Raw genomic sequence first — 19,009 nt, 5'->3', positions numbered from 1 at the left:
CTTGAGAATTTACACTATACTTTAAATAAAAGATGTTGAGAAGTATTGTAAAAGGTACAGGTAGTAAAACCTGTTGACATTTGTTAAGCTTTTTTCAAAAATGTTAACCATTTCTTTTATTTTTTGAGTTTCTTCTAATGTCTATAGTTATATGCAATGCACAATGGAAAACGATGTCTTTGAAATATTATATTTTAAAAAGTAAGATGAAAGATGTAGAATAATTTCTAGCAAGTATATTAGGTACAGATAGGTAAAAAATACATATTTTTATTTATAAAATACATCAAATTTTGCTGTGTTACATATAGTAATATGCTTAACAATTAAATTAAATGCTAGAACAGGTATAATGATCAAGCTTCTAGTTATTAAGCTGTCTTTATATATAGAATCAAACATAGAGAATACACATAAAACAGAGCAGGGAAATACAGGAGCAAGCTGTTGTTGATCAGTTCCATAAATGATTATGGGATCATGGCTACAAGTGTCAGAGCACACACTGAATTAGGCTTTCTGCTCAGTGATTTTTTCCCTGGCTACCATCTGGCCCTTCAATATGGGGTAAGTACTGTTAGTATAATTACCTTGCCTTACTGGGGTCATATAGCTAGACACTTTTTATTCTAATGAATGTGCTTCCTGTTCTGTTCTTTAATATTTCTATTTAAAGCTCTGTGGAAATGACATATACAGCAATAGAAACTTTAGGATACCGAATAATAAGAAAGACATCATTTTCTCTAGAAAGGTCATCTCCTGAGGATTATTTAAATTCTTAATGAAATGTAAAGAAGATCTTATAGTTTCCAGAAAGAAAAGAAATAGTATTCTCATCTCAGTACTTAGAACACAATTATTTTGTTATGTATTGAGTTATTCAGATAATTAATCACACAGAACCATTGCCAAACAGCAAGACCAGCCATAACTCAATAATTTACCTTAATAGATCCTATAATATCTCTATTCTTTTAAAATTTATGTCCTAAGTCAAAACAGGTAAGTTCAATCATTGATGGCCTTAATATTGAAATTATTTGGTAACTTTATATCCACTAATGAATATATGACAATTTTCATCATACCTTTGAGTTTAATATAAGACTCTCTTGGATCCCTTTCAAAGTTTGAAATACAAAAAGAGCCTTGTATGTTAGCTTTTTGTCATGGACTCAAAAAAATGAATAATTGTGTGACCTAAATAGGAGAAAAATTATTGCTTCCACCTCATATTTGATGATTTGGTGAGAAAAGCTAGTTTTAAGTATAATCTTTTTGTCAGAGTATAACTAACAGTTGCTATCAGCAGTTGAGTTATACACCATGACAACAAAACTGTTTCCAACAATAACAATTAAGAAATTCTCACACAGTTCAAATCCTTGATGTGAGCATAAGTAAAAAAAAAAAAATGCAAAGGAGAACAATACTCAATAGCAAGTCTAAATTGAAATTTCATTGTTTGGAAGTAACTGGAGTTAAAATATATACAGTGAAAATAAATCTGCATTTTTATTCAAAATAAATAGAATAGACTAGGCAAATTCTATCAACATTACCAGAAGAAATACATGGTAATTTTCTATTTAAGCAATTACCTTAGAATTTTGAACAATATTTTAAAAATCTTACGAGTTTTCTTCCGACAAGGCAGGTAACTGCTTACAGTTCCATGTTTGTTATAATCAAGGGCTTCCCTGGTGGCTCAGCTGGTAAAGAATCTGCCTGCAATGCGGGAGACCTGGGTTTGATCCCTGGGTCGGGAAGATCCCCTGGAGGAAGACATGGCAACCCACTCCAGTATTCTTGCCTGGAGAATTTCCATGGAGAGGAGACTGGAGGGCTACACTTCATGGGGTGGCAAAGAGTTGGACATGACTGAACAACTAATTACAGCACAGAACCACTTACTAATAATTTATATACTACAGTAGTAGTTGTTTAGTAGCTAAGTCATGCCCAACTGTTTTGCAACCCCATGGACTATATAGCCCACCAGGCTCCTCTGACCATGGGATTTCCAGGCAAGAATGCTGGAGTGGGTTGCCATTTCCCTCTCCAGGGAATCTTCCTGACCCAGGGATGGAACACTACAATCTTGTATTGGCAGGCAGATTCTTTACCACTGAACCATCAGGGAAGCCCATATACTATAGTAGCTTGTGATAAAAAAAAAAAAGCTCAAATTTATTATCCACTACAAATGTTTCAGTGTAGTTTTTGAATGAGTGGCACAGCATGTGGGATCTTAGTTTCCTGACCAGGGATTGAACCCTTGCCCACTGAAGTGGAAGCACAGAGTCTGAACCACTGAATTGCCAGGGAAATCTCAGCAGTACAGTTAGTTTTATTTGTACAATGATTTTCCCTCTAGAAGAGAATATTCTGTCATATCATTCTGATCATTTATTGGTACATTTCTCAGAGTAGTTAGATACCTGAGTTCTCCAACAACAATATACTTATTTGTACTTTGCTAAAAGCTTCTATGTAGTGAACATACCTATATAAGTTGTGTCACTTTCTATATGTCAGAGGAATTAAATTTTGAGCTTAGCTCTAAGAAATGAATTGTGAGACAAAAATAGCTTCAGAATTGTCCCAATGATTCCTGAGCCATGTGTGAGGTTGATTAATGACACACCAATATGCCTTGACTAACCTAATGACTTATATATTTAATACTGACAAGAGGAAAATGAGTGATATGAAAACATTTTCAACCAAATATCCTGAAATTGTATACCTCTTTCTCCAGTAACTGGATTGTTATTCCTTGAGCTTGACTTGTCTCTTTGATTATTTATTGTGGAAATACACACATACAACATTTCTTCTCATACACCAAAAAAGAGGCACCTCTGATGAAAAAGATGTTAAGTTATTACAAAAAGATTTAAAAAATTATTTTTCTACTAATATGATTGAAGCATTCTTTTAATAAAATGATACTATTTATTAAGAATATCTTTCAAACTGCATCCCAGCTATCCATAAAATGATATGAATTGAAAAACAAACACCTAAAAACCATTCCCGCTATCAACATTTTATTTCCAAAATGTTCCTTCACTACCTAGTTCAGTTATATTCCTAAAATATTTCATACTGAATGTGTGTGTGTCTACTAAGTGGCTTGAGTCATTCTTTGTGACACTATGGACCATTGCTCACCAGATTCCTCTGTCTATGGGGTTCACCAGGCTAGAATACTGGAGTGGGTTTCATGCCATCTTCCAAGTGTTCCTACTCACCCAGAGATTGAATCCACCATTCTTAATGTCTCCTGCATTGGGAGGCATGTTCTTCACCACTAGTGCCACCTGGGAAGCCCTCATACCGAATGAAACTGTGAAAGTCCTTCATTCTGTCTGACTCTGTGACCCCATGGTCTATAGACCACCAAGCTCCTCTGTCCACGGAATTCTCCAGGCCAGTATACTGAAGTTGGTAGCCATTCCACTCCCAGAGGATCGTCCCAACTTAGGGATCAAATCCTGTTCTCCTGCATTGAAGGTGGATTCTTTACTTTCTGAACAACCAGGGGAGTAATTAATTTCAAATCCTATGCATTTAAATTGCTACTAAATAGTATTTACAATGAATTTCACAAAATTATCAGTTTTTTTCCTATACTGTTGTTTATTCTAGGGACCATGTTAACTATCTCTAACTCATTCAAGCTTTTATCTTTCTGCTTTAAAGAGCTGTGAGAAAAGGTGGCAAAAATATGCAGAACTATACAAAGAAAAAAAAAGTTCTTAATGACCTGGATAACTAGGATGTGTGGTCACTCCCCTAGAGCCACATATCCTGGAGTGTGAAGTCAAGTTTGCCTTAGGAAACATTGCTACAAACAAAGTTACTGGAGGTGTTCAAATTCCAGGTGATATACTTAAAATCCTAAAAGATGATATTGTTAAAGTGCTGCACTCAACATGCCAGCAAATTTGGAAAACTCAGCAGTGGCCACAGGATTGGAAGGGTCAGTTTCATTTCAATCTTTAAAAATGGCAATGCCAAAGAATGTTCAAACTACTGTAAAATTGCTCTCATTTCACATGTTAGCAAGGTAATGCTCAAACTCTTTCAAGCTAGGCTTCAGCAGTACATAAATTGAGAACTTCCACATATAAAAGTGAGATTTACAAAAGGCAGATGAACCAGAAATCGAATTACCAACATCCACTGCATCATAGAAGAAGCAAGAGAATTCCAAAAAACAAAAAATTCTGCTTCATTGACTATGCTAAAGCCTTTGACTGTGTGGATCACAATAAACTGTGAAAAATTCTTTAAGATATGGGAATACCAGACCACCTTACCTGTCTCCTGCAAAACCACTATGCAGGTCAAGAAGCAGCAATTAGAACTGTATATGGAACAATGGACTGGTTCTAAATTCAGAAAGGTGTATGTCAAGGCTGTGTACTGTCATCTTGCTTATTTAACTTATATGCAGAGTACATCATATGTAATGCTTGGCTGGATGAATCACAAGCTGGAATCAAGATTGCCAGAAGAAATATCAACAACCTCAGATGTGCAGATAATACCACTCTAATGGCAGAAAGTGAAGAGAACCTAAAGAGTCTCTGGATGAGGGTGAAAGAGGAGAGTGAAAAAAGCTGGCTAAAACTCAACATTCAAAAAATGAAGATCATGGCATCCAGTCTCATTACTTCATGGCAAACAGCTGGGGAAAAAGTGGAAGCAGTGAAAGATTTTCTTTTCTTGGGCTCCAAAATCACTGCAGATGGTGACTGCAGCCATGAAATTAAAAGATGCTTGCTCCTTGGAAGAAAAGCTGTGGCAAATATAGACAGCATACCAGAAAGCAGAGACATCACTTTGCTGACAAAGGTCCATATAGTCAAAACTATGGTTTTTCCAGTAGTCATGTATAGATGTTTTAGCTGGACAATAAGGAAGGCTGGGCACCAATAAATTGATGTTTTTGAACTGTGGTGGTGGAGAAGACTCTTGAGAGTCTCCTGGACAGCAAGGAGAACAAACCAGTCAATTCTAAAGGATATCAACCCTGAATATTCATTAGAAGGACTGATGTTGAAGCTGAAGCTCTAATACTCTAGACACCTGATGTGAAGAGCCGACTCACTGGAAAAGACCCAGATGCTGGGCAAGATTAAGAGCAGGAGGAGAAGGGGTTAACAGAGGATGAGATGGTTGGATGACAACACAGTGGACATGAATCTGACCAACCTCCAGCAGATACAGAAGGATTGGGAAGTCTGTCATGCTATAGTCCATGGGGTGGCAAAGAGTCAGACATGACTGAGGGACTGAACTACCACAACAGTAAATAACTAAGCCTTGACCAAGAGTGTTCTGGCTTTTACTTTCAGATTCTGGGATATACCTACATCATAACAGATAGAAACATCTTTATTCAGGGTGGGAGCTGGCCACTCCAGACAGTCTTGAGTTTGTCACACCAGAATGGCCACGTAATTTAGGGTGGGAGCTTTGGATTACACAGAATTAGGTAATGTGGAGAATGACTTCAATTAGGTGGGCAATCAATTAATCATGACTGGTACACAAGATCTCTAAACATTGAAGCCTGAATAAATTTCCCTGGTTGGCAATACTCCATACATATTGCCACACATTAGTGCTGAAAGGGTATTGCATACTGGCTCTCTGGGGAAAACAATGAAAGACTCACAGGTGGAGACTTCTGTGTCTCTTCCTCTGCCTTCCTCTTTAATCCATCTCCTTTGCCTGTAATAACTGTAACTTTGAATACAAAGATTTAAATGAGTCCTATGAGTCCTTTCAGCAAACTACTGAATCTAAGAGTGGTTTGGGAGACACCCTTGAACTAACTCTTGCAACTGGTGTCAGAAGTAAGGGCAGTTTGCAGAGAACTGTGTCCTAAAATTTTGCAGTTTGGTTGACTCCTAGGCAGAAGTGTTGCAATGACACATTAACTGAAAGGCAAACATACACACACACACAGTGAAAAATACCACACAGAAACTCAGTCTCAACATAAAAATGAACATAAAATCAAACTATAGATCAATAAATGTCAATAATAACTGTCAGTTCTGTATGTGTAGGCTCTCGTGTAGGCTCTGAACTCTTACACTATAGAGTTTAATAGTTTATTCAAGTATTTATGCAAAACAATTTTAAGTATAAGAGCAAAACCCTTAAACAAAAGATAGAAATAGAAAGCCTTTAGAATGGAAAGTATAAAGCATTAATTTCATGTCTTGATGCCAAGGAAATAACACTTGACAAAGCAGAAAAGTTCAATTAAATGTAACTGCTCATAATCTTTTCATGTTTTTAAAACACAAATTGTAGTTCCTTTCATCAATTCTCTGAAGACGTTATTTTCAGACCTTGCCTCATTACGGTATTATTCTTGTAGATGCATACACATTTGTCAACATCAATATTAAAATAAAATTTCAATATTTGTAATTTTTAATTCCAAATTTAGCTCATATAGCTCAGAACAAAACAATATTCCTGAAATCTGATGAGAGTAGAATGACATTTCTCTAATCAAATAGGGAAGGTATAACATGAAATGGTTATGAACATTATTTTATGAAAATTACATGAGACAGCTTTAAAACAGATGAATTACACCTGTGGTGGATTCATGTCAATCTATGCCAAAACCAATACAGAATTGTAAAGTAAAAATTAAAAATAAAAAAAACCCCAGAATTTTAAAGTAAAACAAAATTAAATTCTATTTGCTCTGCTTTCATTTATGTTCTCTTACATGATCATCTGCTACAATGCCTTTGATGAAATTGTGTTCATTAGAACCACTGGTGAGTTTTTGGTTTCCAGATCATAACCTAAGATATTCTGAATTGGCAGACTGGGTAAGATTCTGGGTTTCCACATTTTAGCAAGTTCTCTAAATGATTCTCTTGAATATCAAAATTTAAGGACTATTGATCAACTAAAGTTTCTTGAGGATTGGACCTCGCATACTGCTTTGGACTAAAATAAAGTGCTCATGGAATTTTAATAAATCACATTCTAAAAGTCAAAATTTTCAAAACTGTACCATTTAATCAACTATGATTATTTAAATAGTTTTTGTGATTTTTGTATGGTATTACATGCATTTATTTCTATGAGAATAGCTTTGTTGGACAGTATGTTTTGCTGAATTCATTATCAGAAGAAAACACATGCTAGTTATTCTGAATGTTTTAAAGTTTCTTTTGATAATATTAAAATCAGTTTTTTTAACAGAAACATCTTTAATATAATTTTATGAATGTGAAAATTCATTTCTTCACATATATTAAAATAAGGCAAAGATAAGTATAAGGAATCTGTCAAAAAGAGTTTTATGCAACAAATTAAAACTAAAATGCAATTAAAAAGAAAATGCAACAAATTTCATTAATATAAAACTATCCCTTATATCAGTCATAAAATAGCATAACAAAAATTTGCAGTTAGGACAAGTTAGAGAGTAATTTTATTGAATTCTAAAGTGTTTCTTATAAAAGTAAAGTGCTTAGCAGAGTTGGCTGAAAAAAACTGGGAATGCCATTTCAGTTTTTCACATTAAAAAACTGGTCTATAGCCAAAATCTATTCACATAAAAAACAGTGGTCAGTGTCTTGACCATATACATCATTAGTTATATGAGTAGGAAAATGTGAATAATTTCTTAAAGTATTTAAGTATTTAATAATTTCATAAAGTATTATATCTAAGAATGATGATAGTAGTATTATTTTGTATGGTCTTCAGGAAAAGCTTTTTATTCTCTAAGTTTTGCATTTGCTCTCAAAAATCACTGAATTTCTGCTGAAGGAAAATTATTTCATTACTGAATTATTGCTTTAATTTTAAACCTCTTGTGGGCTCAACATTATTCATATTCAAAATGCAAAGGGAATTTAAAGTATTTCTTGTGTTCTCAAGTATTACTTGTGGAATTCCATAAAAACAGAAAGGAATTAGGGTGTGACAAGTATCAATATTATAAACAATCAATTCTGCTGTGAATACTCCAAATTCAAAGGTCTATGAATGCAAATATTTTGTGTGTATTTCATATTTATCAGGAAATTGATGGCTTTGTAATTATGATTATGAATAATTTCTATAAAATATCATCAGAAAACAAATGAAAGCCAAAAATGACAAATTTAGACAAAGAGTAATGGGTGGTGGAGAAGGAAAAGAGAATTGTTTTAAAACAGCTCTAAGGAATAAAAACAAAATGAAGTAAAATATCATAAGGCTTAGAAAACAATTTCTCTGTTTCACTGAGGAGTGAGGAAACCAAGCCACTTCTAAAAAAGTTAAATTCATGAAGCTATCTTGGGAGACCTGGGGTTATATAAACATATCTGTTGGAGAAAAGTTTAGAAACATATTGCTCAAAAAGTTTAATAAAGCTGAGTACCTTAAGCAAAGGTTATATAAACTTTGTTCAGTCTTAAAACTGCAAGATCAAGCTCTTCTGCATTTCAGAATCCAATAAGAAGACCATAAGGTAGAAACTATTAACAGCAAGTCATAAAATAAGAAAGATGGAAGATCAGACACTCACTCCTAATTCCTTTAAAATAGGTATTTTCTGCAAAAATAAAAAGATACAAATAACTTTTGGAATTTCCCACAAAAGAATCTGAAACTTATTTTTATCAAATATGAATAATAATGGGCACTAATTATATATTACTCATGACTACTAATTAAATGGCTGTAATATCATTTATATGATTTTAACTGTGGATTGAATTTTTAATTATTTTAAGGCTTTTAAAATAAAGGCCTTAATACCTTTATTTATAACTTTGATCTCCCATTTCTATTTCCCTATGCAATTTTAAGTTTGTTGTTCAGTCGCTCAGTCATGTCTGACATTGTGACCCCATGAACTGCAGCACACCAGGTTTCCCTGTCCTTCACCAGCTCCCAGAGTTTGCTCAAATTCATGTCCATTGAGTTAATGAGGCCATACAACCAACTCATCCTCTGTCATCCCCTTCTCCTCCTGCCTTCAGTCTTTCCCAGAATCAGGGACTTTTCCAATGAATCAGCTCTTCACATCAGGTGGCCAAGGTATCGGAACTTCAGTTTCAGCATTGGTCCTTCCATTGAATATTCAGAACTGATTTCCCTCAGGATTGACTGGTTTGATCTCCTTGCAGTCCAAGGGACTTTCAAGAGTCTTCCCCAGCATCACAGTTCAAAAGCATCAATTCTTCTGTGCTCAGCTTTCTTTATAGTCCAACTCTCACATCCATATATGACCACAGGAAAAACCATAGCCTTTACTAGACGGACCTTTGTTGGCAAAGTAATGTCTCTGCTTTTGAATATGCTATCTAGGTTGGTCATAACTTTTCTTCCAAGGAGTAAGTGTCTTTTAATTTCCTGGCTGCAGTCACCATCTGCAGTGATTTTGGAGCCCCCCAAAATAAAGTCTGACACTGTTTCCACTGTTTCCCCATCTATTTCCCATGAAGTGATGGGACCAGATGCCATGATCTTCATTTTGTGAATGTTGAGCTTTAAGCCAACTTTTTCACTCTTGTCTTTCACTTTCATCAAAGGCTTTTTAGTTCCTCTTCACTTTCTGCCATAAGGGTGGTGTCATCTGCATATCTGAGGTTATTGACATTTCTCCCAGCAATCTTGATTACAGCCTGGCATTTCACATGATGTACTCTGCATAGAAGTTAAATAAGCAGGGTGACAATATATAGCCTTTCCCAAGTTGAATTTTAAGTTTGTTCAACTATAAGTTGTTCTACCATGGGAGGTCATTGGAACCTAATCTTCCTAATCGACTGTTTATTAAATTATCTCTTTAAAAAAAAAAGAGTGGAATACGAATGCAGAATGGAATGTAATAGATGAAAAATACATTCTCAGATATAAGCTAATTATCACTACTCCTTTCATTCTCCAGCTCAAATAAAACTCTTGAATGTTTTGTAACATTTAAAACCTGGCAATTTGAAATATGATTTAGGTATAAATAGCAGAATCAGAAGGCCAAAATTCTATTATTATTTCAGCAAGTAACAAAAATAGCTGCAATGCAGTCTATTTATTTTGCACTGTACTCCTAATAAAGATAATAGCTGATATCTTCAATATAAGTTTTTTGATATGTGAAATCATAGGCAATATTAGAACACAGGCACTAATAGGTAGTTACATAATATGTGGTTTGACTTTTTTTTTAAATCATTAAGGTTAAGTGCTTAGAAAGGTTTTTCAAAATTACAGATTTACCATTAATAGCCCAAACAGATGTAAAATTACTTGATTCTAAAGCTGGTGCAACATCTCAAAAAAATATGTTTTTTCAGTATATCTAAAGTCTAAAAACGTGTCTTTTTTGCTATTCCACTTTGCAATCTATTGATAGACATATTTACAATGAGATAAACTTATAAGAATTATTGGACAATAAATCCAATATTAAATATTTAAAATATTCTGAAGGAAATAAGGAATGCCATATATTTCCTCTTCTGCCAGCTTGGAAACTACAAAAATGGCAATATCTCTCATTCTTTCTCTCTTTTGTCTCCCTCTACCTTTTCCGAAATTTTGAATCGTCCTGACACATATTTAAATTTATGTAGAGATAGCCAAGGTGAGGTAAGGTGAAGTCACTCAGTCGTGTCCGACTCTTTGCGACCCCCGTGGACTGTAACCTACTAGGCTTCTCCGTCCATGGGATTCTCCAGGTAAGAATACTGGAGTGGGTTGCCATTTTCTTCTCCAGGGGATCTTCCTGACCCAGGGATCGAACCTGGGTCTCCCGCATTGGAGGCAGACGCTTTAACCTCTGAGCCACCAGGGAAGCAAGGGACAAATACCTACCAAATTAGGACATACTAGAACATCTACTGGAGAAGGCAATACTCCAGTACTCTCCCACTCCAGTACTCTTGCCTGGAAAACCCCATGGATGGAGGAGCCTGGTAGGCTGCAGTCCATGGGGTCGCTGAGAGTTGGACACGACTGAGCGACTTCACTTTTCCTTTTCACTTTCATGCATTGGAGAAGGAAATGGCAACCCACTCCAGTGTTCTTGCTTGGAGAATCCCAGGGACGGCGGAGCCTGGAGGGCTGCCGTCTACAGAGCTGCACAGAGTCGGACGCGACTGAAGCGACTTAGCAGCAGCATAACATCTATACTATCTACCCGCACACATTTTAGACAGTTGAATTTCATAAGGAGGATATAAGCTCATCAGATATAATGAATAGGCTTTAATTGTGGTGACATTTAAAGCAAAACACCTGGGTGGGAATCCTAGCTTTGACCTTTGTTAACTGCACAGATTTTATGTCATTTATTCTTTACAAATTTAAGTTTCACTTCTTAAAAAATAACTGCAATTTTATGTGTAAGAAAAGAAAATATATTACACTGAAAAGCTATACTAATACTAATGGCTGCTATTTATTTGATACTTACTGTGTGCCAGGCAGATTTAATTCTCATAGCACTAAGACATTCTGGTATCTATTTAATACACAAGGAAGCTGAAGGGTAGAAAGCTTGACTTCAAAGTACATTACTGCTATTAAGAATGATAATACCTTCTTTAAAAGCCTAGGTTCCAGGCAGCTGTGAATATATTATTTTAAAAATGTATGCAACTTCTTTGCAAATTAAATTGCTAACTGTGAGGTGCTGGGTATTATAACATAGCTCTCAAAAATATATAAGCTTTCAAAGTAAAAAGAGTTGTTCTAATCCCTAAATTCATGAAGAAATAGTATAGAATGATAATAGAATTTTAGAATCAGGAGTAAAGCAATGTGTTATGGTAAGGGAAAGTAAGCAATTCAATAACTTATTTTATATTAAAATTTTAATTTAATATATTTGACATAGCATATCTAGTAAGATCTTTTTGGAAATGAGTATATGCATTATTAGAGTAGCTTATATTACCACTTTTATTGAGGTTCAACTAAAAAATAAACTGCATGTAAAGCATAGTTTAATATGTATTGATATGTATTTTGACAAACCTATGAAACTATCACCAGAACCAAGATAGATGACATGTCCATCACCCACGTTTCTCCACACTGCTTGGTGAGTCCTTCCTCCCAACTCCCCTCATTTCCAGGGAATCTGCTCTCTGTCAATATAGATTAGTTTGCATTTTCCAGAATTCAGGGTAAGTGAAATCAAGCATCACACATTCTGTCTGGCTTCTTTCACTAAGACTAATTATTTTGAAGTTCAAACATGTTAATGTGAGCATTTTGTTCATTCCTTATACAGACATACCACAGTGTTTCTCTATTCACCTGTTCATGGACATTTGGTTTGTTTCTAGTTTTTGGCTATAAGATTCTGTGAATTTGTGTACCAGTCTTTGAGTAGACGAAAGGCTTTATTTCTCCTTAGTAAACATCTAGGAGTGGAAAGACTGGATCATAATGATAGGCGAATTTTTAATGATTAAGAAACCCACCAAACTGTTAGCCACATTTGTAACCTTTACAATCCCAATAGCATAGTATGTGAGTTCCACCTATTCACATTTGCCAGCATTGGTGTGGTCAGTCATTTTAATATTAGCCATTAATAAATAACAAGTGTGTAGTACATCACATGTGGTACATCACTGTTTTAATTTGCATTTCCCTGGAGGAGGGCATGGCAGCCCACCCCAGTATTCTTACCTGGAGAATCCCATGGAGAGAGGACCTGGTGGGCTGTAGTTCATGGAGTCACAAAGAGTTGAACACAACTGAAGCAACTGATGAATACAGTAATAATGTTGAGTAAATTTTCATGTGATTATTTGCACTCCATATTCTTTGGTGAAGTGTCTATTTAATCCTTTCAGTTCAGTTCAGTCTCTCAGTCGTCTCCGACTCTTTGCGACCCCATGAATTGCAGCACGCCAGGCCTCCCTGTCCATCACCAACTCCCAGAGTTCACTCAAACTCATGTCCATCGAGTCAGTGATGCCATCCAGCCATCTCATCCTCTCTCGTCCCCTTCTCCTCCTGCCCCCAATCCCTCCCAGCATCAGGGTCTTTTCCATGAGTCAACTCTTTGCATGAAGTTGCCAAAGTATTGGAGTTTCAGCTTCAGCATCATTCCTTCCAATGAACACCCAGGACTGATCTCCTTCAGAATGGACTGGTTGGATCTCCTTGCACTCCAAGGGACTCTCAAGAGTTCTCCATTTAAACCTTACCCACATTTTATTGTTATTTTATCATTATTGAGTTGAGAATTCTTCACATATGCTAGATTTGCAAATATTTTTCTCCTGTCTATGGTTTGTCTTTTCATTCTTTTATCAGTCAATGGCATTGAAAGAACAAGCTTTTATTAATAATATAATCAAATATACCTTTTTAAAAATAATGTTTTCATTGCTACACAAAGCTGAAAAACTTGTAGAAGAAAATACAGAAAAAATCTTTGTAACCATAGATTAGGGAAAACTTTCTTAAATACAACACCAAAACTCAATTTGTAAAATAAAGAAATGATACACATTACCAAAACTTAAAAAAAAAATTCTATTAAAAGAGACATAAAAGAATAAGAAGGACTGGGACAAAACATTTGCAAGTCATATATTTGATAAGAAAAAAATGTGTATCCAGATATGTAAAGAATTTTTAAAACTCAATAGTGAGAAAGCAACTTGATAAAAACTTCATAAATGGATGTTGAATTTTGTCAAAGGCCTTCTCTGCATCTATTGAGATAATCATATGGCTTTTATTTTTCAATTTGTTAATGTGGTGAATTACATTGATTGATTTGCGGATATTGAAGAATCCTTGCATCCCTGGGATAAAGCCCACTTGGTCATGGTGTATGATCTTTTTAATGTGTTGTTGGATTCTGATTGCTAGAATTTTGTTGAGGATTTTTGCATCTATGTTCATCAGTGATATTGGCCTGTAGTTTTCTTTCTTTGTAGTATCTTTGTCAGGTTTTGGTATTAGGATGATGGTGGCCTCATAGAATGAGTTTGGAAGTTTACCTTCCTCTGCAATTTTCTGGAAGAGTTTGAGTAGGATAGGTGTTAACTCTTCTCTAAATTTTTGGTAGAATTCAGCTGTGAAGCCATCTGGACCTGGGCTTTTGTTTGCTGGAAGATTTCTGATTACAGTTTCAACTTACATGCTTGTGATGGGTCTGTTAAGATTATCTATTTCTTCCTGGTTCAGTTTTGGAAAATTGTACTTTTCTAAGAATTTTTCCATTTCTTCCACGTTGTCCATTTTATTGGCATATAATTGCTGATAGTAGTCTCTTATGATCCTTTGTATTTCTGTGTTGTCTGTTGTGATCTCTCCATTTTCATTTCTAATTTTATTGATTTGATTTTTCTCTCTCTGCTTCTTGATGAGTCTGGCTAATGGTCTGTCAATTTTATTTATCCTTTCAAAGAACCAGCTTTTGGCTTTGTTGATTTTTGCTATGGTCTCTTTTGTTTCTTTTGCATTTATTTCTGCCCTAATTTTTAAGATTTCTTTCCTTCTGCTAACTCTGGGGTTCTCCAATTCTTCCTTTTCTAGTTGCTTTAGGTGTAGAGTTAGGTTATGTATTTGACTTTTTTCTTGTTTCTTGAGGTATGCCTGTATTGCTATGAATTTTCCTCTTAGCACTGCTTTTATAGTGTCCCACAGGTTTTGGGTTGTTGTGTTTTCATTTTCATTAGTTTCTATGCATATTTTGATTTCTTTTTTGATTTCTTCTGTGATTTGTTGGTTATTCAGAAGCATGTTGTTCAGCCTCCATATGTTGGAATTTTTAATAGTTTTCCTCCGGTAATTGAGATCTAATCTTAATGCATTATGGTCAGAAAAGATGCTTGGAATGATTTCGATTTTTTTGAATTTATCAAGGTTATATTTATGGCCCAGGATGTGATCTATCCTGGAGAAGGTTCCATGAGCACTTGAGAAAAAGGTGAAATTCATTGTTTGGGGTGAAATGTCCTATAGATATGGATTAGGATCCATTTATGATAAAAACTCTCCAGAAAGCAGGAATAGAAGGAACATACCTCAACATAATAAAAGCTATATATGACAAACCCACAGCAAACATTATCCTCAATGGTGAAAAATTGAAAGCATTTCCCCTAAAGTCAGGAACAAGACAAGGGTGCCCACTTTCACCACTACTATTCAACATAGTTCTGGAAGTTTTAGCCACAACAATCAGAGCAGAAAAAGAAATAAAAGGAATCCAAATTGGAAAAGAAGAAGTAAAACTCTCACTGTTTGCAGATGACATGATCCTCTACATAGAAAACCCTAAAGACTCTACCAGAAAATTACTAGAGCTAATTAATGAATATAGTAAAGTTTCAGGATATAAAATCAACACACAGAAATCCCTTGCATTCCTATACACTAATAATGAGAAAGTAGAAAAAGAAATTAAGGAAACAATACCATTCACCATTGCAACAAAAAGAATAAAATACTTAGGAATATATCTACCTAAAGAAACTAAAGACCTATATATAGAAAACTATAAAACACTGATGAAAGAAATCAAAGAGGATACTAATAGATGGAGAAATATACCATGTTCATGGATCAGAAGAATCAATATAGTGAAAATGAGTATACTACCCAAAGCAATTTACAAATTCAATGCAATCCCTATCAAGCTACCAGCGATATTTTTCACAGAACTAGAACAAATAATTTCAAGATTTGTATGGAAATACAAAAAACCTCGAATAGCCAAAGCAATCTTGAGAAAGAAGAATGGAACTGGAGGAATCAACTTGCCTGACTTCAGGCTCTACTACAAAGCCACAGTCATCAAGACAGTATGGTATTGGCATAAAGACAGAAATATAGATCAATAGAACAAAATAGAAAGCCCAGAGATAAATCCACACACATATGGACACCTTATCTTTGACAAAGGAGGCAAGAATATACAATGGAGTAAAGACAATCTCTTTAACAAGTGGTGCTGGGAAAACTGGTCAACCACTTGTAAAAGAATGAAACTAGATCACTTTCTAACACTGCACACAAAGATAAACTCAAAATGGATTAAAGATCTAAATGTAAGACCAGAAACTATAAAACTCTTAGAGGAGAACATAGGCAAAACACTCTCCGACATAAATCACAGCAGGATCCTCTATGATCCACCTCCCAGAATTCTGGAAATAAAAGCAAAAATAAACAAATGGGACCTAATTAAAATTAAAAGCTTCTGCACAACAAAGGAAAATATAAGCAAAGTGAAAAGACAGTCTTCCGAATGGGAGAAAATAATAGCAAATGAAGCAACTGACAAACAACTAATCTCAAAAATATACAAGCAACTTATGCAGCTCAATTCCAGAAAAATAAACGACCCAATCAAAAAATGGGCCAAAGAACTAAATAGACATTTCTCCAAAGAAGACATACGGATGGCTAACAAATACATGAAAAGATGCTCAACATCACTCATCATCAGAGAAATGCAAATCAAGACCACAATGAGGTATCACTTCACACCAGTCAGAATGGCTGCGATCCTAAAGTCTACAAGCAATAAATTCTGGAGAGGGTGTGGAGAAAAGGGAACCCTCTTGCACTGTTGGTGGGAATGCAAACTAGTACAGCCACTGTGGAGAACAGTGTGGAGATTCCTTAAAAAATTGCAAATAGAACTGCCTTATGACCCAGCAATCCCACTGCTGGGCATACACACTGAGGAAACCATAATTGAAAGAGACACATGTACCCCAATGTTCATCGCAGCACTGTTTATAATAGCCAGGACATGGAAACAACCTAGATGTCCATCAGCAGATGAATGGATAAGAAATCTGGGGTACATATACACAATGGAGTATTACTCAGCTGTTAAAAAGAATACATTTGAATCAGTTCTGATGAGATGGATGAAACTGGAGCCGATTATACAGAGTGAAGTAAGCCAGAAAGAAAAACACCAATACAGTATACTAACATATATATATGGAATTTAGAAAGATGGCAATGATGACCCTGTATGCAGGACAGCAAAAAAGACACAGATGTGTAGAGTGGGCTTTTGGACTCAGAGGGAGAGGGTGAGACGATTTGGGAGAATGACATTGAAACATGTATAATATCATGTAAGAATCGAATTGCCAGTCTATGTCCGATGCAGGATACGGCACGCTTGGGGCTGGTACACAGGGATGACCCAGAGAGATGTTGTAGGGAGGGGGGTGGGAGGGGGGTTCATGTTTGGGAACGCCTGTACACCCGTGGTGGATTCATGTCAATGTATGGCAAAACCAATACAGAATTGTAAAGTAAAATAAAAATTAAAAAAAAAAAACTTCATAAGATTTGGATAAAACTTTACCAAAAAAAAGATATACAGATAGTAAATAATCATATGAAAAGATACTAAGCATTATTACTCACAAGGAAAATGCAAATGTAAATTCATGATAAATTTTGTGTTATTTTTTGTATGTGGAGCAAAGGATGTATTAAGGTTCATTTTGGAAATTCAGCTATTATGGAAACTTTTGTTGAAAAAATTATCCTCTTGTCAATAAACTGCCTTTACACATTTGCCAGTAATGAGGTGTCCCATATACAGGTGGTTTTATCTATATTCTAGATAATAGTTCCACGAATCTATTTTTACATGAAAACCACACCTTCTTCATAAATAAGCCTTGAGATCAGGTAGTTAGTTATCCAACTTTGTTCTTCCTTTTAAAGTTGTTTTGGCAACTGTAGTCCCTTCATATTTCCACATGAATTTTAGAATCAGCTTGTTTATGTTTACCGAAAAAATTTAGAATTTCAAATGAGGTTATCTGAATTTCTATAAGTTAAACTGATGACAACTGAGATTTTAATAATACTGAGCCTATAATTCATAAGCACATATATCTTCCCACTTATTTGTGTCTTTAATTTCTCTCAATAATATTTTAAAGTTTTTGCTGTGCAGGCCTTTCTCATCTTTTGTCAAATTTCCTTTTGTATCATCTAGTAAAATTTTATTTTAAAATTTAAAATTTTAAAATTTATTACAAATGGGATTTTATTTTATAATTTTATTACAAATGAGATTCTTCTCTAATGCATTGTCTATGTATTTGTCGAGCATATACAGAATTACATTGTTTTATACATTGACATTTTATCCTGAAATCTTGCTAAACTCAGTTATTCTAGAATCTTTTGTAGATTCTACTAGATTCTTTACATAGATCATCACATCAATTGTAACAAAAGCCTTTATATTTCTTTATTTTCAACAAAGATGTCATTTACTTCTGTTCCTTGTCTCTTTGTACTAGCTAGAATTTCCAGTATGATAATGAATAAACCTGGTTAAAAAAAGACATTCTCATCTCTTCTTTAAGAAAGAAATCATTCACTTTTTTTCCCTCATTAAGTATGATGATATCTGTTTGTTCTTTTTTTTTTTTAACATGCTTAGGAAGTTTCCTTCTATTGCTAGTTTTCTCAGAATTGTTTCTGTCATTTTTTCCCCCTTTTTAGAAAAAGTTGTTGGATTTCAACAGATGCTTTCTATACATTTATTGAAAGAAGTATATGATTTTTCTTCTTTAACCTGTAAAGGGAATACCAGAAAAACATCTACTTCTGCTTCAGTGACTATGTGAAAGCCTTTGACTGTATGTATCATAACAAAATGTGGAAAATTCTTAAAGAGATGGGAATATCAGACCATCTTAGCTGTCTCCTGAGAAACCTGGATACAGGTAAAGAAGCAACAGTTAGAACCAGACATGGAAGAGTGGGTTGGTTCAAAATTGGGAAAGGAGTACATCAAGGCTGTGTATTATCACCTCCCTTATTTAACTTATATGCAGAGTACATCATGTGAAATGCTGGGCTGGATGAAGCACAAGCTAGAATCAAGATTTCCAGGAGAAATATCAATAACCTCAGATATGCATATGACACCACCTTTATGGCAGAAGGCAAAGAGGAACTAAAGAGCTTCTTGATGAAGATGAAAAAG

At 34.9% G+C, this 19,009-nt stretch overlaps 1 protein-coding gene, 1 non-coding gene and 1 pseudogene across 2 annotated transcripts in view; all 3 read right to left on the bottom strand.

Moving 5' to 3' along the window:
- Positions 1-19,009, bottom strand: part of MDGA2 (MAM domain containing glycosylphosphatidylinositol anchor 2) — a 915,731-nt gene that overhangs the window by 181,711 nt on the left and 715,011 nt on the right. The window lies entirely within an intron of this gene.
- Positions 1-19,009, bottom strand: part of LOC120853584 — a 68,109-nt pseudogene that overhangs the window by 36,236 nt on the left and 12,864 nt on the right.
- Positions 10,777-10,849, bottom strand: TRNAW-CCA. The gene has a single exon. It is a non-coding gene; the product is annotated as a tRNA-Trp (tRNA).

Source organism: Oryx dammah, unplaced genomic scaffold, assembly GCF_014754425.2.
Source record: "Oryx dammah isolate SB20612 unplaced genomic scaffold, SCBI_Odam_1.1 HiC_scaffold_26, whole genome shotgun sequence".
NCBI lineage: Eukaryota > Metazoa > Chordata > Mammalia > Artiodactyla > Bovidae > Oryx > Oryx dammah.
This window is presented reverse-complemented; position numbering and strand designations above follow the sequence as displayed.